The 18605-nt window shown below is 47.1% G+C and overlaps 1 pseudogene; it reads right to left on the bottom strand.

Annotated features, from left to right (window-relative positions):
• Window positions 1-17994: 17994 nt before the first annotated feature.
• LOC137838940 (small nucleolar RNA R71) lies at window positions 17995-18100 on the bottom strand (annotated as a pseudogene).
• Between the last annotated feature and the right edge of the window lie 505 nt (window positions 18101-18605).

Here is an 18605-nt window from a genome sequence, read left to right on the forward strand (position 1 = left end):
CTGCGGGTCAAGAAATGTCCATGCAGCAGGTTCTGGAGATAATGCGGGGGCTGCAGGATGATATGGCGGAGTCGAAGATAGAACAAGAACGCATGCAGGCGTATCTCGCAGACTCGCGTGCGAGAAACGAAGAGCTCCATCGTGTGAATGAGGAGTTGCGCCGGGGTTTGAGGAACAACCAGGGGCAACGCGAGCAAGATGAGATGGAGCATCTCACCCCACCAAGGGAGTTTTCCACTCCCTTCTCGCAGGAGATTCTGGATGGAGTGATCCCCAACACGTTCGCAGGACCGAAGGCGATCTTCACTGGGATGGAGGATTCTGAGGCGCATCTCACTGCATTCCACACGCAGATGGTGTTAGTCGGCGGCTCCGACGTCGCGAGATGCAAGCTCTTTATGACCACCTTGACGGGAATGGCGATGGATTGGTTCATCAGCCTTCCAAACGGCCATATCACCTCCTTTCAGCAGTTGTCGCAGCTGTTTAGAGAGCAGTACCTGGCGAACAAGGCTCCGCCGCCAGTTTCCTACGACTTGTTTGATGTAAAACAGTATCAAGGGGAGACCTTGAAGGAATACATCAACCGTTTCGGGGCCCAAGTAGTAAAAGTTGGTACTTCGGAGGAGCCTATGATCATGTATGCATTCAGAAAAGGCGTATGTCCCGGCCATTTTTGCGAATCCATTATTCGCAATCGCCCTAGGACCTTCGCTGAAATACGGCATCGGGCAGTGGAACATATCGCCTCCGAAGGAGAGGTGTGCGAGAAGCGCACCAGCGTCGTACCCTCACGCCCGAGAACGCAGACGCGGGCTCAACCTGTCAGGGTCAACGAGACCACGACGGGGAGAAAGAAGCCAGAGGGGAGACGCCCCTATGAGACCAGAAAACCCCAGCCCCGAGGTTCAACAGGAAGGGATCTCCCGGCCAGGGAAAGGGCAAGGCCGGCGAGGTACAACTTTGTGGTGGACTTGAAGGATTTGATCGCTGTGCCCAATATAACTGAAAGATTGAGGTGACCAGCGAAGATTGACAAGGTGTTGGGGCCTCGCAAGGACTCTTGATGTGAGTTCCACGAAGCTTTCGGTCATCACATCGATAACTGCCTGTCGCTGGGTGCTTATATGGGTTTGCAGATAACCAGGTGGAAGTCCGAGGCTACTTGGAGTTGAGGACAATGTTCACAGATGGAGAGGCCTCGCGTACCGAAAGCATCTGGTACTTGGTCGTAAACGCCAACTCCGCCTACAACATCTTGTTGGGCAGACCGGCGTTGAATAGGCTGAATGCAGTAGCCTCCACGCGCCATATGAAGATGAAGCTGCCGGATCTCAGCGGCAAGGTAATTGTCATCAAGTCGGATCAAGAGGAAGCGCGGAAATGTTATGAGAATAGCCTGAAAACGAAGAGAGGCGTGCTCATGGTGTTTGAGCGTCCGCCAAGTGCAGACGCGACGATGATTGAGGCGACGCCCGCTGGGTCAACGCCTGGCGAGGCCACACCCGTGAGGGCGACGCCCGAGGCAGACACGCACATGGAGGAGGGGCCTGACGACTCATCGCCCGTAGAAGAGTCGACGCCCATTAAGGAAAATAGCAGGGATCAGCCGGCGGCTAACGTGGTGGAGAGGGAGATTGGCGGCAAAACGTTTAAGTTGGGGTGCTTGTTGAGCCAAGAAGAGCAAGATGAAGTGGCGGGGGTGATTTCACGCCATTTAGATGCTTTCGCATGGTTCGCCTTGGATATGCCCGGCATCGACCCTGACTTCCTATGCCATCACCTTAGCATGGACGCCACGGTCCGCCCCGTGCGACAAAGAAGGAGAAAGTTTAATGAAGAGAGGCAACTGGTGGTCAGGGAAGAGACGCAGAATCTTGGTGAAGAAGGCGAATGGGAAGTGGAGGATGTGCGTGGACTTCACCGACTTGAATAAAGCCTGCCCGAAGGACTCGTACCCACTACCCAGCATCGACGCGCTCATGGACAATTCCTCCGGTTGCAAGATTCTTAGCTTTTTGGATGCATTCTCGGGATACAACCAGATCAAAATGCACCCAAGAGACGAGAGTAAAACTGCGTTCATGACAGAAACTTGCAGTTACTGTTACAAGGTGATGCCTTTTGGGCAAAAAAACGCAGGCGCCACCTACCAAAGGCTGATGAACAAGGTCCTAGCGCCCATGTTAGGGAGGAATGTGTACGCCTACGTGGATGATATGGTAGTGGCGTCGAAGGAGAGGATGCAGCACGTGGCGGACCTAGAGGAGTTGTTTGCCACCATCTCCAAGTACCGCCTCAAGCTAAACCCCGAGAAGTGTGTCTTCCGGGTGGAGGCCGGTAAGTTCCTAGGTTTCATGCTCACGGAGAGGGGAATAGAGGCGAACCCCGATAAATGCGCAGCAATCATCGCCATGCGAAGCCCGACTTCAATGAAGGAACTGCAGCAGCTGACGGGGCGAATGGCGGCAGTATCAAGGTTTGTTTCTGTCGGAGGAGAGAAGGGGCACCCATATTTCCAGTGCCTTAAAAGAAATAGTCGCTTTGCATGGACTGACGAATGCGAAGCGGCTTTCATGAAGTTGAAGAAGTATTTGGCGACGCCACCGGTCATTTGCAAACCAATAGCAGGCGTGCCCCTCCGGCTATATTTCGCGGTAACAGAGCGAGCAATCAGTTCTGTGCTGGTCCAGGAGCAGGACCAAATTCAAAAGCCCATATACTTCGTCAGTAAAGCTTTACAAGGCCCGGAGACGAGATACCAGGCGCTGGAGAAGGCAGCGTTGGCCGTGGTATTTTCGGCCAGGAGGCTCCGCCATTACTTCCACAGCTTCACAGTGGTAGTGATGACGAACCTCCCTATACCAAAGGTATTACAGAAACCTGACGTAGCGGGAAGGATGGTACGCTGGGCGGTGGAGTTGTCAGAGTTCGACATCCAGTATGAGCCCAGAGGATCCATCAAAGGGCAGGTGTATGCAGATTTTGTGGCAGAACTCTCGCCTGGAGGTGAACAAGAGGTAGAGGCGGGCTCACAGTGGTTGCTCTCGGTTGATGGCTCTTCCAATCAGCAAGGAAGTGGCGCGGGGATAGTCTTGGAGGGACCCAATGGTGTGCTGATTGAGCAAGCTCTGCGCTTCGCCTTTAAGGCAAGTAATAATCAGGCTGAATACGAAGCTCTGATTGTAGGAATGCTCCTGGCTAAGGAGATGGGCGCGCAGAACCTCTTGGTGAAAAGTTATTCCCAGTTGATTACGGGACAAGTGTCGGGTGAGTTCCAAGCAAAAGACCCACATATGGCGGCGTATTTAAGGTACGTCCAACTGCTGAAAGGAGCGTTTAGCGCTCTTGAGCTAATACATTTTCCACGAGAACAAAATGCCTTTGCTGACCTGCTGGCTAAGCTGGCCAGCTCGGGCAAGGGGGGCAGGCAGAGGACAGTAATCCAAGAGACGCTCAAAGCTCCGAGAAAATTCGTGGAGGAGAACAGGGTGAATGTCCTCCATATTAGTACAACGAGAGGGAGGCCAAGGAGTCATCGTTCGTGGACTCAAGATACGGTGAAGACGCCCTATATTAGCACATACGCGGACACGCCCGAAGGAGGAATGCACGCGCAGATGTGTACTTTGGCCGAAGGGGACACCTGGATGACGCCATACAGACGGTATTTGGCGGATGGGGTTCTCCCAGCGGAACCAGAAGAGGGCAAGAAGGTTAAGAGGAATGCTGCAAGATACACCCTAGTAGATGGAGTATTGTGCAGACACGGGTTCACCCACCCTATCCTGACATGTGTAAGCGGCGACGAGGGCACCAAAATAATGGCGGAGCTACACGAAGGCATTTGTGGAAGTCATGTAGGGGGAAGGTCTCTATCTTCTAAGGTGGTACGCGCAGGTTTCTACTGGCCAACAGTAAAAGAGGATTGCGTACGGCATGCCCAACGTTGCAAGCAGTGTCAGAAACACGCTGATTGGCACAAGGCGCCTCCAGAGGAGCTGAGATCCATATATAGCCCATGGCCTTTCCATACATGGGGGATTGACATACTAGGTCCATTCCCATCGGCGATAAGGCAGATGAAGTATTTAATCGTCACCATCGAATACTTCACCAAGTGGATAGAGGCGGAGCCTGTGGCCCGGAAGAACATTGTGTGCCGTTTTGGCATGCCTAGGCAGCTGGTATCCGATAATGGAACCCAGTTCGCCAGCCAACAGTTGAGGAACCTGTGTGCAGAGGTGGGCATCAAGCAAGTGTTCGCGTCAGTCGAACACCCCCAGACCAACGGGCAAGTAGAGTCAGCGAACAGAGTTTTGCTGAGAGGGCTAAAGAGAAGGCTAGGAAAGGCTAAAGGAGCGTGGGTGGAGGAGGTGCCAAGGATTGTATGGGCATACCACACCATGCCCCAATCTTCCACCATGGAGACGCCTTTCAGCTTAGTATATGGGTTGGATGCGATGATCCCGGTTGAGATTCACGAAAGCTCGCCACGTTTCCAAAATTTCGTGGCTAAGGAATCCAACGAAGAAAGGCGGGTGAATCTGGACCTACTGGACGAAGCCAGGGAGGAAGCAAGAATAAAGGCCGAAGCAGTGAAAAGAAGAGTAGAACGACAGTATAGCTCTACGGTGAACCCACGACAGTTAAAGATTGGCAACTTAGTTATGAGAAAGGCTCACCCATATGAACTAGAAAATAAATTGTCTCCCAAGTGGACCGGACCCTTCAGAATTACTGAAGCTAAGGGGAACGGTTCGTACAACTTAGAGACTTTGGAGGGGGGGTCCCATTCCACGTAGCTGGAATGCGACCAATTTGAAGTTTTATTTTAGTTGAACTATGTAAGTAAGCAGCCATGTAACGATTTTATTATAGGGGACACTCTTTTTCCCTCTCGGGGGTTTTTTAACGAGGTCACCCAAATAAAAGGAAAGAGAAGTTCAAGGAAAACTTTTCCTCAATTTTATCTTCTTTCCACTCGAAGTGCAAGACCAAGGGGTAAAAAGATAAAGACAGAGACTCGAAGTAGGCGACAGGCGTCGCCAAACATACGCGTCGCCAGGAAGGGGGCATCGCCAAGCATCCACGTCGCCAAGCATACGCGTCGCCAAACATACGCGTCGCCAAGCATACGCGTCGCCAAGAGTACGCGTCGCCAGGAAAGGGGCGTCGCCAGATGCAGGCGTCGCCAAGAAACATACCGAAGGAAACACGCACAGTATGTTAAAAGAAGCGAAAGTAGGCGAAGGTGTGCAAAAATGAAGCGGCGTTACAAAAAGCAAAAACATGACACCAGAGAGTTAAGATTACAAATTGAGTTCGAGATAAAGGTCAATGAAACAAATGACGCGAACAGGTACATGCCCTAGGCTCACACGAAAAGAGCAAACAGACCACCCCGCAGTGGCCTCCGGAGTCTGGATGGGAGGAGGACGAAACTCCGTTCTCTGCCCCCAGTGCCTGGGTAAGCTGTGACCTCCGTTGCCGGTTTATCTTCGAACCTGCACCGAAGAAAACAAACATGGTAAGGATACCACAAGACAGGACATGCGAAGATCTAGTAAAGATGAAGAGCGGGAGTTTCTAAGGTAATCTCTCATACATATGTACTTCTCCTAAGCTTCGGCGTTGTACTCCAAGCTAATCAAAGCGGCAGCGTCAAAGCCTCCCGCCTCAGCCAGGATCTGGCATGCAACCTGGTCGTTCAAGGGCAACCTTTTGAAGGGTTTGGACTTTAGGGCTCTTGTCTCCCTCACCCAGTACAGTGGAAAACCATCCAGGGCGGAAGGCACGAGATCGAAGCAACAGACTTTGAAAAATCTACCCTTCCACCCTGTGAAGGAGTTTTGGAAAGGAGTCAGGAGAACCCTGCCGGGAACGTTGCTGAGGGTCACCCAGAGGTTGTTCCTTTGCCTTTTCACCTCAAAGAAGTGAAGAAAGATGTCAACCGAGGGTGCACACCCCAGGTGCACACCTTTGCCTTTGCCTTTTCACCTCAAAGGCTTTGGCGAAAGCCCAACTATTAGGATACAACTGGGCCGGAGCAGCATTAATCTCCGTTAGTAGTTCCCTCTCAAACCTGGAGAAGGGCTGGCGCACGCCGATGCTCTTGAATACCACCTGGTAGAAGTAAAAGAAGGGGACCCCGCCGTTGGCCCGTTCGTCCCCGCACACCGGCTCCCCTAAGATGCAAGGAAGCACGGTGATGTCGTCATCATGCCTCTTTGCGAAGGCACGATGATCGTTGGAACACGAATCCCCTTTGTGCTCCCTTATGGCCCTGGTAGAAAGCAAGCATGAGCACTCGTCAAGGAGCTCGTGCGAGGCCCATGCATACAGGTCCTTGGGGTTAACCCTAGGGGGAGGAACATGGGAAGACATGTCGCTACAAGATGTGAGCAAAGAGCTGGGAGTTCAAAGGAGAATGGCGCGTTAGGAATGTGGGAGGTAAAGCGCCAACTAGAAGGAATGCAGAAGGAACTCTTTGTGTAGCGGTGCAAGGAGGGTGCGAAACAGAGGGGTGATGAACGCAGGTATAAGATTCTGAAGATCTAAATATTGCAGTTAGAGCGCCAAGCGACGCAAATGGGAGCACCGTGCGATCGAGCCACGTGTCAGAGGATGGGAGGATGATCCTGGCGCCACTGGTCAACGTTTGGAAAACATCGTGTCGACAGAATGCTCGAGGGTACGATGCGCCGTCGAGAATGGGCATCTTGTCAGAAGCTCAGAAAATGTCAGGATCAAGTCAGGGTCAAGTCAAGTGAAGGAATGTCCCATCAGCCATACGGGAAATGCCACGTGGCTGGCGAGGGCGAGACCTTGAGCTCTCCGCTACCCCCAGGCGTCGACCAGAGTCAAAGTCAATGCCAAGGTCAAGTCAACGGGTCGATCGCGCCAAGCATCGCCAAGACACTTAAGGCGTCGCCAGCATAAGACGCTGAAGGCGTCGCCAGTATAAGACGTAGAAGTCGTCGCCAGTATAAGACGCTGAAGCCGTCGCCAGCATGATACGCTGAATGCGTCGCCAGCATAAGGCATCAGTGGCGTCGCCTCCCCGATACCCACAGGAAGGAAAGACTGTGGAGGGAGACGAGTCCACCAGAAGCAATGGCGTCGCCTCCCCGATACCCACAGGTAGGAAAGACTGTGGAGGGAGACGAGATTGCCAGAAGCCAAGTGAGCTGCCGCAGGATTGCTCCCCGATACCCAAGGGAAGGAAAGACCATGGAGGGAGCAACCTTATGGGGGGCTTCGAGCCTTCCTGGTGCCTGGCGTTTCTAGACACCCTGAGGACGATACGGCGCTGCTGTAGCAGGCCTCTCCTTAGGCGTGGGCGCCAAGCACCAAGAATTAAGATACGGGTCGCCTTGGTATTTAAGACACTCCATGGGAGTGGGCACTGAAACACGATCTGGTCCCAAGTGTTTAGACCCAGAGTAGGTCTCGACTTTGGCGTTTGCAGCGATGGCGGAGCGGCCAGCGCCTTCACGAGGTAGAAGCCTCACAGATACGAAGGCTGAGCAGCTTTGAGGTACACGTTAGAAGTGAAGCACCGGGTGTACAGGATCGCCCAACACAGCGAAAGAAACGGGTAAAAGTACAGGCAAAGCAATTGAAGTACACAAAAATGGAGAACGAAGGTAAAAATATCATACAAACAAAACTCGATACCTCAGAAGTGTAAAATTGTCATACGAAACCCACGGTTCGGACAAAGTTGCAAATAGTTCAAAAGATTTACAAGTTTATCAAAGATTGGCAAGAACAAATATAAAGCGCAAAAAGTAAAGGTGGCAGTTGAGAGTCGGCGTTTCAATCATCCAACTCAAGGGGCACGACGCGTCCATCAATGACATGGTGGGTGGAATCGCAATTAGAAACGTTGATCCCCGGATTCTCGCAGACGGCCTGGGCCAAAGCCTCCTTGAATCCTTCCTCGATGCCGGCCATGTCATCGATGAGCGCCTTCTTGGCCTTCTCCAACTCCTCGATGGTAGAGTCCCCGGAAGCCACCTGCTTCTCCAGAGCCTCCTTCTCCACTCGGAGCCGGCTGACTTCGATTTGCAGTTTTTCAATGTCAACCTGGAGAAGGTCCAATGTCTTGGCCTGGGTAGCCATCTCCTCCTCCATCCACTCCAGTTTTTCAGCCTGCCCATAGCATTGATCCTCTAAGTCCTTTTGAAGCTCTTCGGAGGCTTCGGCCATGTCCTGGAGGTCCGTTATTTGAACCTGGAGAGAGACTTCCCGAACGTAGAAGTCAGCCTGAAACTCCATCGCCTCATCCAGCTGCCTTTTAGCCTCCTCTTTGGCCTCTTGCGCCAACTTCAGAGAGGCTTGATAGGCCTCATTTTGGCGTCCCAGAGCCTCACTCTCCTCCTCCAGAGCGGCCACTCTTGCTTCCAGAGCTTGGAGGGATTGTGTGTTTAAACTTGCGTTTCTAGCTTGGGCGCGCCAATCAAGGGCCACGGCCAAGAAGGCTCCCAAGTAGAAGGGCATTCCTTCTTTCCTGTCGGAGCCTTCTGACATCAATCCTCCGTTGAAGCCTCTCATCAGATGCATGATTGGAGGAGGAATGGCAATAAGATCGGGTGCGGCAGAAATGGAGGCAGGAGCAGCGGAGACTTCTGCTGGTGGTGGAGGTGGAGCAGATTCGGCCCCTTCACCTTTTTCCTCTTGGACTATTGTGGGAGGGGGAGAGGTAGCACTAGGGGGGTGGTGGTCCCTGAAGGAATCCCCTCCCTGGGGCGATGCTGCTGGTAGGATGGGAACCCTCGCAGCCTTTCTCTTTTTGAAGGATACCCCACCATCCGAGTCCTCATCATCGGAGAGGATCTCCAGCACCCTCTTCCCTTTGTCACGGGGGGCTGGAGCAGGTGATGAGGCAACAGAAAGTGGGACTGCGGCGATGGGTAGAGGAGAGTTGGGCGTTTGAAGTGTTTGGGGGCTACGTGGAGGTGGTGAAGATGGGCCTAATGGAGTTTCGGTGGTAGTTGGTGTTGGTGAGGGCGAGGATAATGGGAGGTTTGGATCAGCAGTGGAGACGGTGAAGGCGCCAGCCTTGGTGGCACGAGCAGCCTTTAGTGCTTTCGCCAAGACCATCCTCTTAGAGGAATCCATCACCGATCCTACATTCAGACAAACCAGAGAACAGAAGTTAAAGCCGCACCAGACCGAACACAAGGTGCCAACTACACACAAATCACAGAACGCCAATCCCACCGCCCATACAGTTATATAAGTCCACAAAGCACGCAGGTAAATGAAACATAAAGAATATAGATGAACATTTAACAACGAGGGAAATAGGTGGAGGAGGCCAACAGAACAAGCGTGATGTAATAAAACACAGATAAGAAAGGGCAACAAGAAACGAGCCTCCCTACCAAAATAGGTGGACAGGGTGTGTGCGTTGTATTCACACGCTATGAGCTTCAGCGTGTCAAAAACGATCCCCAGGCCAGCCAAGGCCTCGCATACCCCCCTATCAGCAGAGGACAACTCATCCAGAGCCTTGGGCTTGAGTAGCTTGGGATGCTCCGTCCATGGGAAGCCATCCAAGGCTGTGGGGTCCTGTTTAGCGCAGCACACCCTGAAGAATTTTCCTTTCCAGCCCTTGTACGAGTTCTGGAAGAGGGAAAGGAGGATCCTGCCAGCGATCCCGGAAAAGCTCACCCAGAGACTTTTCCCTTGCTTCTTCACTTCGAAGAAATGTAGAAAGACGTCCACAGAAGGAAGAACGCCTAAATATCCAAAAAGAATCTGGAAGGCCCGAACAAAGGCCCAGCTATTGGGATGGAGCTGGGCAGGGGCCGTATTAATCTCCGTGAGGAGTTCCCTCTCGAAGGGTGTGAATGGGAGGCGTACACCAACGCGTTTAAATACCGTTTGATACATGAAGAAAAAGGGGGCCCCACCCCTGGGTCTGTCATCCACTCAAACAGGTTCCCCTGGCTTGCCGGGGCGGACAGAGATGTGGGCATCGTGGGTGCGGCAGAAGGCATTGAAGTTGTATAAATGGGGGTCACCCCGATGGTTCTCCAAGTCCTTAAAGGTTGTCAAGGTGGTGCATTCGTTTAGAAGATCATCAGGGGCCCATTTATAGAGGGCCTTGTAGTCGGTCTTGGGGGAAGAACTGGACCTTGGTTTCAGGCGCACCATGATGCGGATAAATAGCTGGAGAAAGAAGAAAGAAAAAGGGTTTTAACAAGCAATGCCAGGGCAGAAAGGGGAAGAGAAACCCTAGAAAATGTCACCCACGCGAAGAAACCCAGAAAGGGGGAGAAGAGAGCGGAGAAGGACGAAAAAGCGAAAGGAACGCAGAAGTGCAGAAACACAAATAGTCCCAGGCAGTTCATACACAGTAATGCAACACAATGAAGGGGAAGAGTCATGGATGTAGAAAAACCGTACCTTTAAGGGTTGAAGGGTGTGATGAGCGGAAGCACGAAAAAGCAGAGATTGCGAGAGAGAAAATTCGAAGAAGATGAACAGTGCGAGAAGGCAGAGAATGTGGATGAAACAGTGGTTTCGAGCGCGGAGTTTGGGTAACTTAAACGTTACGAGGAACGCGAGGGGCAACAGATGATGACCGTGCGATGATGCCACGTGTCGCAGGATTAGGCGCTCACTGGGAGCGCAAGAGACTCTTAAGGCTAACCGCGTGATGAACCACGTGGCAAGCGATTAAGCGTAGCCCTAAAAGGTGTTGCTTTCCCCGTTTCAGAGGATGTCCAATCAGCCATTAAGGGCACCCCAATGGTTCAGAGAATGTCACGTCAATAGTTTGGGGAGTGTCACGTCAGCAAGAATGACACGTCACCGGGATGCCACGTGGATGGCGTAGGCGAGGCCTTAGTCTTTTCGCTGAAAACAAGTCATCAGCTTAAGACTGGGGGGCTTGTGTACCGTCCCGTACCCGGGCGTTGACAAAGTCAAAGTCAAAGTCAGCGTCGACGTCAAAGTCCACATAAGGCGCCGCCTAGGTGAGGCGTCGCCAAGAGGCAAGGCGTCGCCAAGAGGAAGCGTCGCCAAGATAAGACATCGTCTAGAGCGGGCGTCGCCAAGGTAGGGCGTCGCCAAGGTGAAATGTCACCAGAGCAAGGCATCCACGGTGTTGCTCCCCGATACCCATGGGTAGGAAAGACCATGGAGGGAGCGATACTATGGGAAGGTCTCAAACTCTGATAACCCGGGGTAGCAATAAAGGGAAGAGAAATGTGGCTTCAAGGCCATAGTACTAGCGCCAATAGAGAGCAATCTGACTCGTGAAGTGCCCATGACGCCCAGAGAGGCCCTTGGGATAGATACGACTCACGAGAGGGTCACGCCCAGGGGCAGCCAGGTGCAGGGTACGAGAGGAAGGTAGATACGCTCTCGAAGCGAGTGACTAGAGGTTTGGGGGCATAAGCTGGCACCCCAAAAGTCACCCCTTGCGCCGGATGCACTCCAAGGAGGGAGGACCCACGCGACGAAAGTACCCCTAAGTTGGGTCCTAACACTGTGAGGCCCTCCATGTGTGATAGCAGCCAAGTCAGAACGGAAACATCAATTTGTCAGGTAGTAGGTAATTAAAGATATTTAAGTTAAAGTTTACGTTTGGAGCGTTTAAGGTACTTTAAATGCTCCAAGCGGTTTAAACGTCTTAAAGGCGCTGAACATTTCATAACCTTAAATGCGCTTTAAGACGCTTTAAATGTTGGAAACGGGGTTCGAACTTTTGGCAGATTTTCCCAGAGTATGCTCTAGTTGCTTGCCCGAGTCTTGAGGCTACGTACAAGGGACGTACAAGGGACTAGAGAGAGGTTGTTTGCCAGAGGGAGAAAATATACACGATACACAGTTTCTTTTTACCACCTTCAGAGTGCCATTAACGGTGCTCCGATACGGAGGTGTAGAGTTTTGATGTTTCTTGCTAGCTGACTTGAGCGTCAGAGTGCAAACGGCCGCTAGGGCGCCCTTTTGTCCTTCTTTGCAGGGATTCACAGGTAACCAGTGGGAAGGTGATGTGATTCCAATAGCCACATAGAGAATGATTCTTGACATTCTTAGGAATCACCTTGAGCTGGACATTATAGAGGCACTTTTCTTAGAGTTGGATCATTGTTCTAAGACAAGAACTCACCAAAAACTAGTACCAAATCCCAAACTCATTTGGATGAACCAAATATTGTCAAATTGAATCAACAAAGAGAATGAAAGTTGGAATAACCGAACAGAATTAAGCAAGTAAGCATATGAACCGAACAAAATAGAAATTAAAAACAAAAACAGAACATAGGTGCTGAAAAATGGAAAAACCGAACCTAAACAACTCAAGAACACAAGGCAACATGAACAATTGAAAAAGAAGAAAGGAAGGAGAAGAGAGTGCTCATGAAGATGGAAGAATGTTGGATGATCTCGCCACTAGAAGTGTGGAATGCTCCTAGATGAGAGTGATGCCGCCACTTGAGGACTCCAATGATCCATCAAGATAAGACTAGAGAAGAAGGCTCAAAGCTCTCCAAAGTTCACTCAAAATTTGAGTAGAGTTTTCTTAGATTAATTCCAATCTGAATTTTACAAAGGAAGCACCTCTATTTATAGCCTAAGGTGCTGAAAAATAGTTGGGAAATTTCAAATAAACTCATTTGAAATTCCCACCAAAAACAAGTCACATGGGAGGTGTGACCTTTTTCTACTATGACACCTCCCAAAAACTACACCTACACCACTCTCCTAAGTCACATGGACAATGTGACTTTATTTTACATTTTCACACACCTTTATTTAATAACCACACCTCCTAAAACTATACAAGAGTATTTCAAAGCTTGGCCTTGCCCCTCATGGGATGGACTTGGGCTCTTTGGGCTTTGGCCATCTTGGGCTTGGGCTTGGGCTTTGGGCTTGGGCCTCATCTTTATTTTATGTCTTCTTTTAATTTTGAGAAGACTAGAAGGAAGAACTTCAAATGTGAGGGTGGATGTCCTCTTCCTCCATTAATAAAAGCCTCCTTTATTTGATTCTCATCAGAAGGTGTCCCTAGCTGACGGGTGAGTTTGTGCACAAAGACGTCCCAGGTCAACCGGCCGGAACACCTGGCGACGCCCATGCCTGGCGACGCCCATACCTGGTGACGCCTAAAGCGGTCAACACACTGACTTTCCTCCTTGGGGCCCCCTTGGTGGGTCCCACCGTGCGTTTGACTTTGACCTTGGTCAACGCCCGGGGACGGGTCGGTACACTTCTTATTGCTCCTATGTTGCTGCAGCGTGTATTCTGAAGTTTCCTCACAAGCTTCTTAAATTTTGAATATGCTTCCTTCTTTGTGTGGACAAAAAGTGTCCAAGTGTACCTGGAAAAGTCATCTACAACAACAAAACCATATAGATTTCCTCCAAGACTCATAGTCCTGAAAGGACCGAAAATATCTATGTGCAAAAGTTCAAGGGGTTTTGAAGTTGAAACACAGTTTTTCAAAGAAAAAGATTTTCTAGTTTGTTTCCCCCTTTGACATGCTTGACACACATGTTCTTTTTCAAATTTGAGTTTGGGTAAGCCATAGAGAAGTTCATTTGATACAAGCTTATTTAAATGATTCATATTAATATGAGCAAACCTTCTATACCAAAGCCATGATTCCTTATGCTTTGATAGAAGACAACCTATTGAAGAATGACTAGATATATCAAGCAGATAAATGTTGTTAGATCTCTTACCAATGAGAAGAACATCCTCTGAATTTGGTAAGTGAATCTCACATAAATTGGTCCTAAAGGTCACTTGATAACCTCTATCACATAGCTGACTAATGTTGAGCAAGTTGTGCTTCAAACCTTCAACATAGAGAACATCATGAATAAGCAAACTACTTTCGTTACCTATTGTACCTTTGCCAAGAATTTTTCCCTTGTTATTGTCACCGTAGGTTACATGACCATCTGGTTTGAGAGAAATGTTGATAAACCTGGATGCATCACTTGCCATATGTTTTTGTTGCGGCCGGTTGACCTAGGTCGTCTTTATGCGTGGCTTGTCCTCACGAGCTAGGGCACCTTCGTTCTGCCTCGTCTATGAGTACCTGAAAAAAGAAGAACAAAGGGGCGCCCTTGCGGCCGTTTGCACTCTGACGATCAAGTCAGCTAGCGAGAAACACTAATGTGACTGAAAACTGTATGATAATTTCAATGACTGGAACTGTGTGGCTAAAACTGTGTTGCCCTAATTTCCTTGTGCTCACTGCGGGGTGCTGTGAAGACAACTAGGGTTTGTGCTCTGAGTGGATATGAGAATTAGGTTAAACCTGTGTAACTGTGAAAAAGCGTACTTTACTAGGGTTCTTCATGCCCTTTATATAGGTGAAAACTAGGGTTTACCTTTGTGTTGTTGCTATTATCTAGGGTTCCTTGGAGAAGGTCCTTGCGCCGCTATCCTTAGGATCTTAGCGTATCTGGCCCATGGACTTCCCTTATCTGGAGTGCAATGAATAACCTTGCGGCCACTTGGGCTCTAACTTAGGCACTGTATTTCTCGCGCCATCATACTATTTGGGTGCCCTAATTAATCATGTGTCATGCATGCAGCCTTCCTTGGAGATCTTTAATGAGCACGTGGGCATTGTCACGTGCCCCTTTGACTTGATCGTTTATTCTGTGCGGAGGGTCCCACAGCGCCGCCACCCAACTTAGGGTTATTCCATCGTGTGGGCCCTCTTCTCTGCGAAATGCTTCTGTCACGCGAGTTGACTCTTCGGGCGATGTCTTACTTGGGCGACGTCTCGCTTGGGCGACGTCTTGCTTAGGCGATGTCCTTCTCTTGGGCGATGACTCATCTTGGCTGTGACACATGGGTGGCCCTCTCATGGGTCGTTGGAATAGATGAGATGAACATTATAAGTTCAAAGTGGGTATTCAGAAACAAGTTAGATGAAGATGGTGTGATCACAAGGAACAAAGCAAGGCTAGTTGCTAAAGGCTACAATCAAGAGGAGGGCATAGATTATGGTGAAACCTTTGCCCTTGTTGCTAGGTTGGAGGCTATGAGGCTACTGCTGGCTTTTGCTTGTACGAGTGGTTTCAAACTCTTCCAAATGGATGTCAATAGTGCCTTCTTGAGTGGCTACATCAATGAGGAAGTGTATGTGGATCAACCACCGGGGTTTGAAGATCATAAGCATCCCAACCATGTCTTCAAGTTGAAGAAAGCTTTGTATGGACTGAAGCAAGCCCCAAGGCAGTGGTATGAGAGGCTTAGCAACTTTCTTCTATCACATGGTTATGAAAGGGGAATGATAGACAAGACTCTCTTGATCAAAAAGTCAAATTCAGAAATAATTCTTGTACAAATCTATGTTGATGACATCATCTTTGGTGCTACACAAGATAGGTTGTGTGAAGAATTTGTGGCTGCAATGAAAGGTGAGTTTGAAATGTCTATGATCGGAGAATTGTCTTTCTTTCTTGGATTGCAAGTTAAGAAAACAAAGGATGGGATCTTTCTATGTCAATCAAAGTATTGCAAGGAGATTCTCAAGAAATTTGAAATGGAAAGCTGTAAAGAAACAAGCACTCCAATGCCATCAAGCTGCTATATGGATGCTGATTCTGCTGGAAAGAGTGTAGATCAAACCAAATACAGAGGATTGATTGGCTCTTTGCTATATCTAACAGTTAGTAGGCCGGACATCATGTTTGTCGTGTGCCTTTGTGCTAGATATCAAGCAAATCCTAAAGAGTCACACTTCAAAGCTGCAAAAAGAATTCTAAAATATCTAAAAGGAACATCAATTGTTGGGTTATGGTAACCTTCTCACTCTCCAATTCATTTAATTGGTTATTCAGATTCTGACTTTGCAGGTTGCAAGCTAGATAGGAAGAGCATAAGTGGCACTTGCCACCTTCTTGGTGATAAGTGTCTAATTTCAGTAATATTTCATATTAAAATATAGGCACTTATGAGGATTTATTGCTAATTTACATATAAAATAATCCCTAATTTATGAATTTATACCTTTTTACATTTTTTATGATCTTTATTTGAATAAGAGTATTTTATTCCCAAATTTGGTGTTAATTGCAGATTTCTAAGGAAGATTGGAGATTTGGATTAAAGATGAATGATTTGAGCTAAAAAGATAAAGATAGAAGGTCCCATAATGGAAAAGATGCAAAGAAAGATTGGGCCTTTTTTATGTTTTATCATTTAGCCAATTAGCGCGACACAATAAACAACCTAACCCTAGAAAACTAGGATAAATAGAGGGCTAGAGGCTCAACCTTAGTGTGCCAGATTGAGAGGAAAACACCATAGAGTGAATTGTAATCCAATTGGGAGAATGGAAGGTGCTAGAAGTATGTGTGGCTAATTCTACCCTTTGGGATTGGGAGTAATCTGCTCAAACTCTTATGTATTGAGGTGATATTTTATATATTAATATTCAGTTCTTGATTGATTATTGGTATTGTTGTTTTACTTTTAATTTTTCGTGACAAATTGAGAATCTTAAATCTGACCGGGAGGTATTTTTAGGGTTCGGACCTAAACAACAATACTTAACATATTTGAGTGCTAGGAATAGACTTGAAATGTTAATTGCTATTAAACGTCTGAGCTTCGTTCTAAGTTGTTCTTATAATTATGCGAGGGATTGATAGTTAGGGGACATTCTTAAGGATTTTATATGCGAGGAATCGATATAAATGATTTTTATACGGGCATCAATTTCAATCAAAGAACTTAATATTGACATGCTAATCAAAATACTTGAGAGTGAGAGAGATGAAACTAATCCTTATTTTTCCAATTGAAACAACTAATTCTTTGTTTGTTTTCTTATTGATCAGTGCCAACACAATTAATTCAGAACTCTTTTAATTGTTCTGTTTTTATATTTAGCTATTATTGTACTCGATAATTCATTGTTCCTTGTGGGATCGATATCCGTCCTTAAAGACAATTATTACTTTTGACAAACGCGGTGCACTTGCCGTAAAAAGTCATCAAGTTTTTGGCGCCGTTGCCGGGGAACAGGTTTGAATTGTTGAGTATAATTTCCTAAATATTGTAAATATTTTAATTGTTTTGATTTGTTTTGATTTTCTTTTATTTTAGTTCTTTTTAGGTTTAGTTACGTAGTTTTATTTAGGTTTAGTTACGTAGTTACGTATCTTTTAAATAAGTTGGTTAGTTTTTTACAATTATAATCTTCTATTTTATTTTGTTTTATTTTATTTTATTTTTATTTTATTCATATTATTTATTTGTTATTTTAAGTACGTTAGTATATTGTATTTTTAAGTTTTTATTTATTTTTGTTTTATATTTTTTATTTATTCATTTTCTTTTCTTTTTTTTTAGTTTTTATTTTATGTAAGTTTTTATTTTTATTTTTATTTTTTTTCTGTATATTTTTGTTATTTTTCTCTTAGGGTTATTTTAGTGTTTTATTTTATTTTTTTGTGTTATTTTTATTTTCTTTTGCAGATTTATTTTAATTTGTTTTTATTTTTATCTTCAAATTTATTTTGGTTTTTATTTTGATATTTTTTTAAAAATAAGCAAAAATATACTCTGGTTTTTTTTTCTTCACTAATATGTTTTAGGGTGAAAGCAACATGACAGAAGAACAAACACTACCTCCTAAGAGGACACTTGGAGATTATGTCATGTACCAAGGACCAAGGCATTATTCTAGTATCGCAATACCTGCTACCGCTAAGACCTTGAAAATAAATCCCAATTTTCTCACTCTCATCATTACCCATCAATTCAAAGCAATGGATCATGAGGATCCATGTTCACATTTGTCTACATTTTATGAATTGGTGGGAACAATGGGCTTTCAATCAGGTGATCTTGAAAATGTTTATATGCGCTTATTTTCTTTGTCATTGGCAGGAAAGGCTAAGGATTGGCTCAGATCACTTCCAAATCAGAGTCTCACTAGTTGGAAGGATGTAGAGGAAAATTTTCTACAAAGATTTTTTCCAATTTCTCGCTACATCAAAGCAAAGTCTGAAATTTCTGTGTTCAGACAGGGAGCAGATGAATCATTCTGTGAGACATGGGAAAGATTTAAAATGATGCTTAGAAAATGCCCAAATCATGGGTTTGAAGATATTACTCAACTGAGCATATTTCTCACCGGTCTCAGATCTGACACAAAGATGCTCCTAGATGCTGCAGCTGGCGGCACAATGATGGCCCTTGATGTAGAACAAGCAACAAGGATTATTGTTGCATTGGTGTCAACTGATTATCAAGCCCAACATGATAGACAAAATACTCAGAAGGAAGGGTCGTTAGAAGATGCACTATTGGCTCAAAATAAAATTCTGACACAGCAGATTGGGCAACTAACCGCACAAATGGCTAAATTACCCCAACAGTTATATGTTGTGCATTCATCTCAAAGCCATAGTCAATCAATCATGTGTGATTTTTGTGGAGGTTATCATCCTAATGGTCACTGTTCTTATCTGAACAATTCACCTGAAGTTGAGGATCCATTCATGCTTGAAAGAATGAGTAAAGTTGAAGAAGCCCTAACAAAGCTTATGATAATGGAAGAAAATAGCATGGCAACGATCAGGAATATAGAGATCCAAATGGGAAAA

The sequence above is a fragment of the Phaseolus vulgaris genome, chromosome 4, assembly GCF_051622355.1.
Source record: "Phaseolus vulgaris cultivar YP4 chromosome 4, ASM5162235v1, whole genome shotgun sequence".
NCBI classification, from domain to species: domain Eukaryota; kingdom Viridiplantae; phylum Streptophyta; class Magnoliopsida; order Fabales; family Fabaceae; genus Phaseolus; species Phaseolus vulgaris.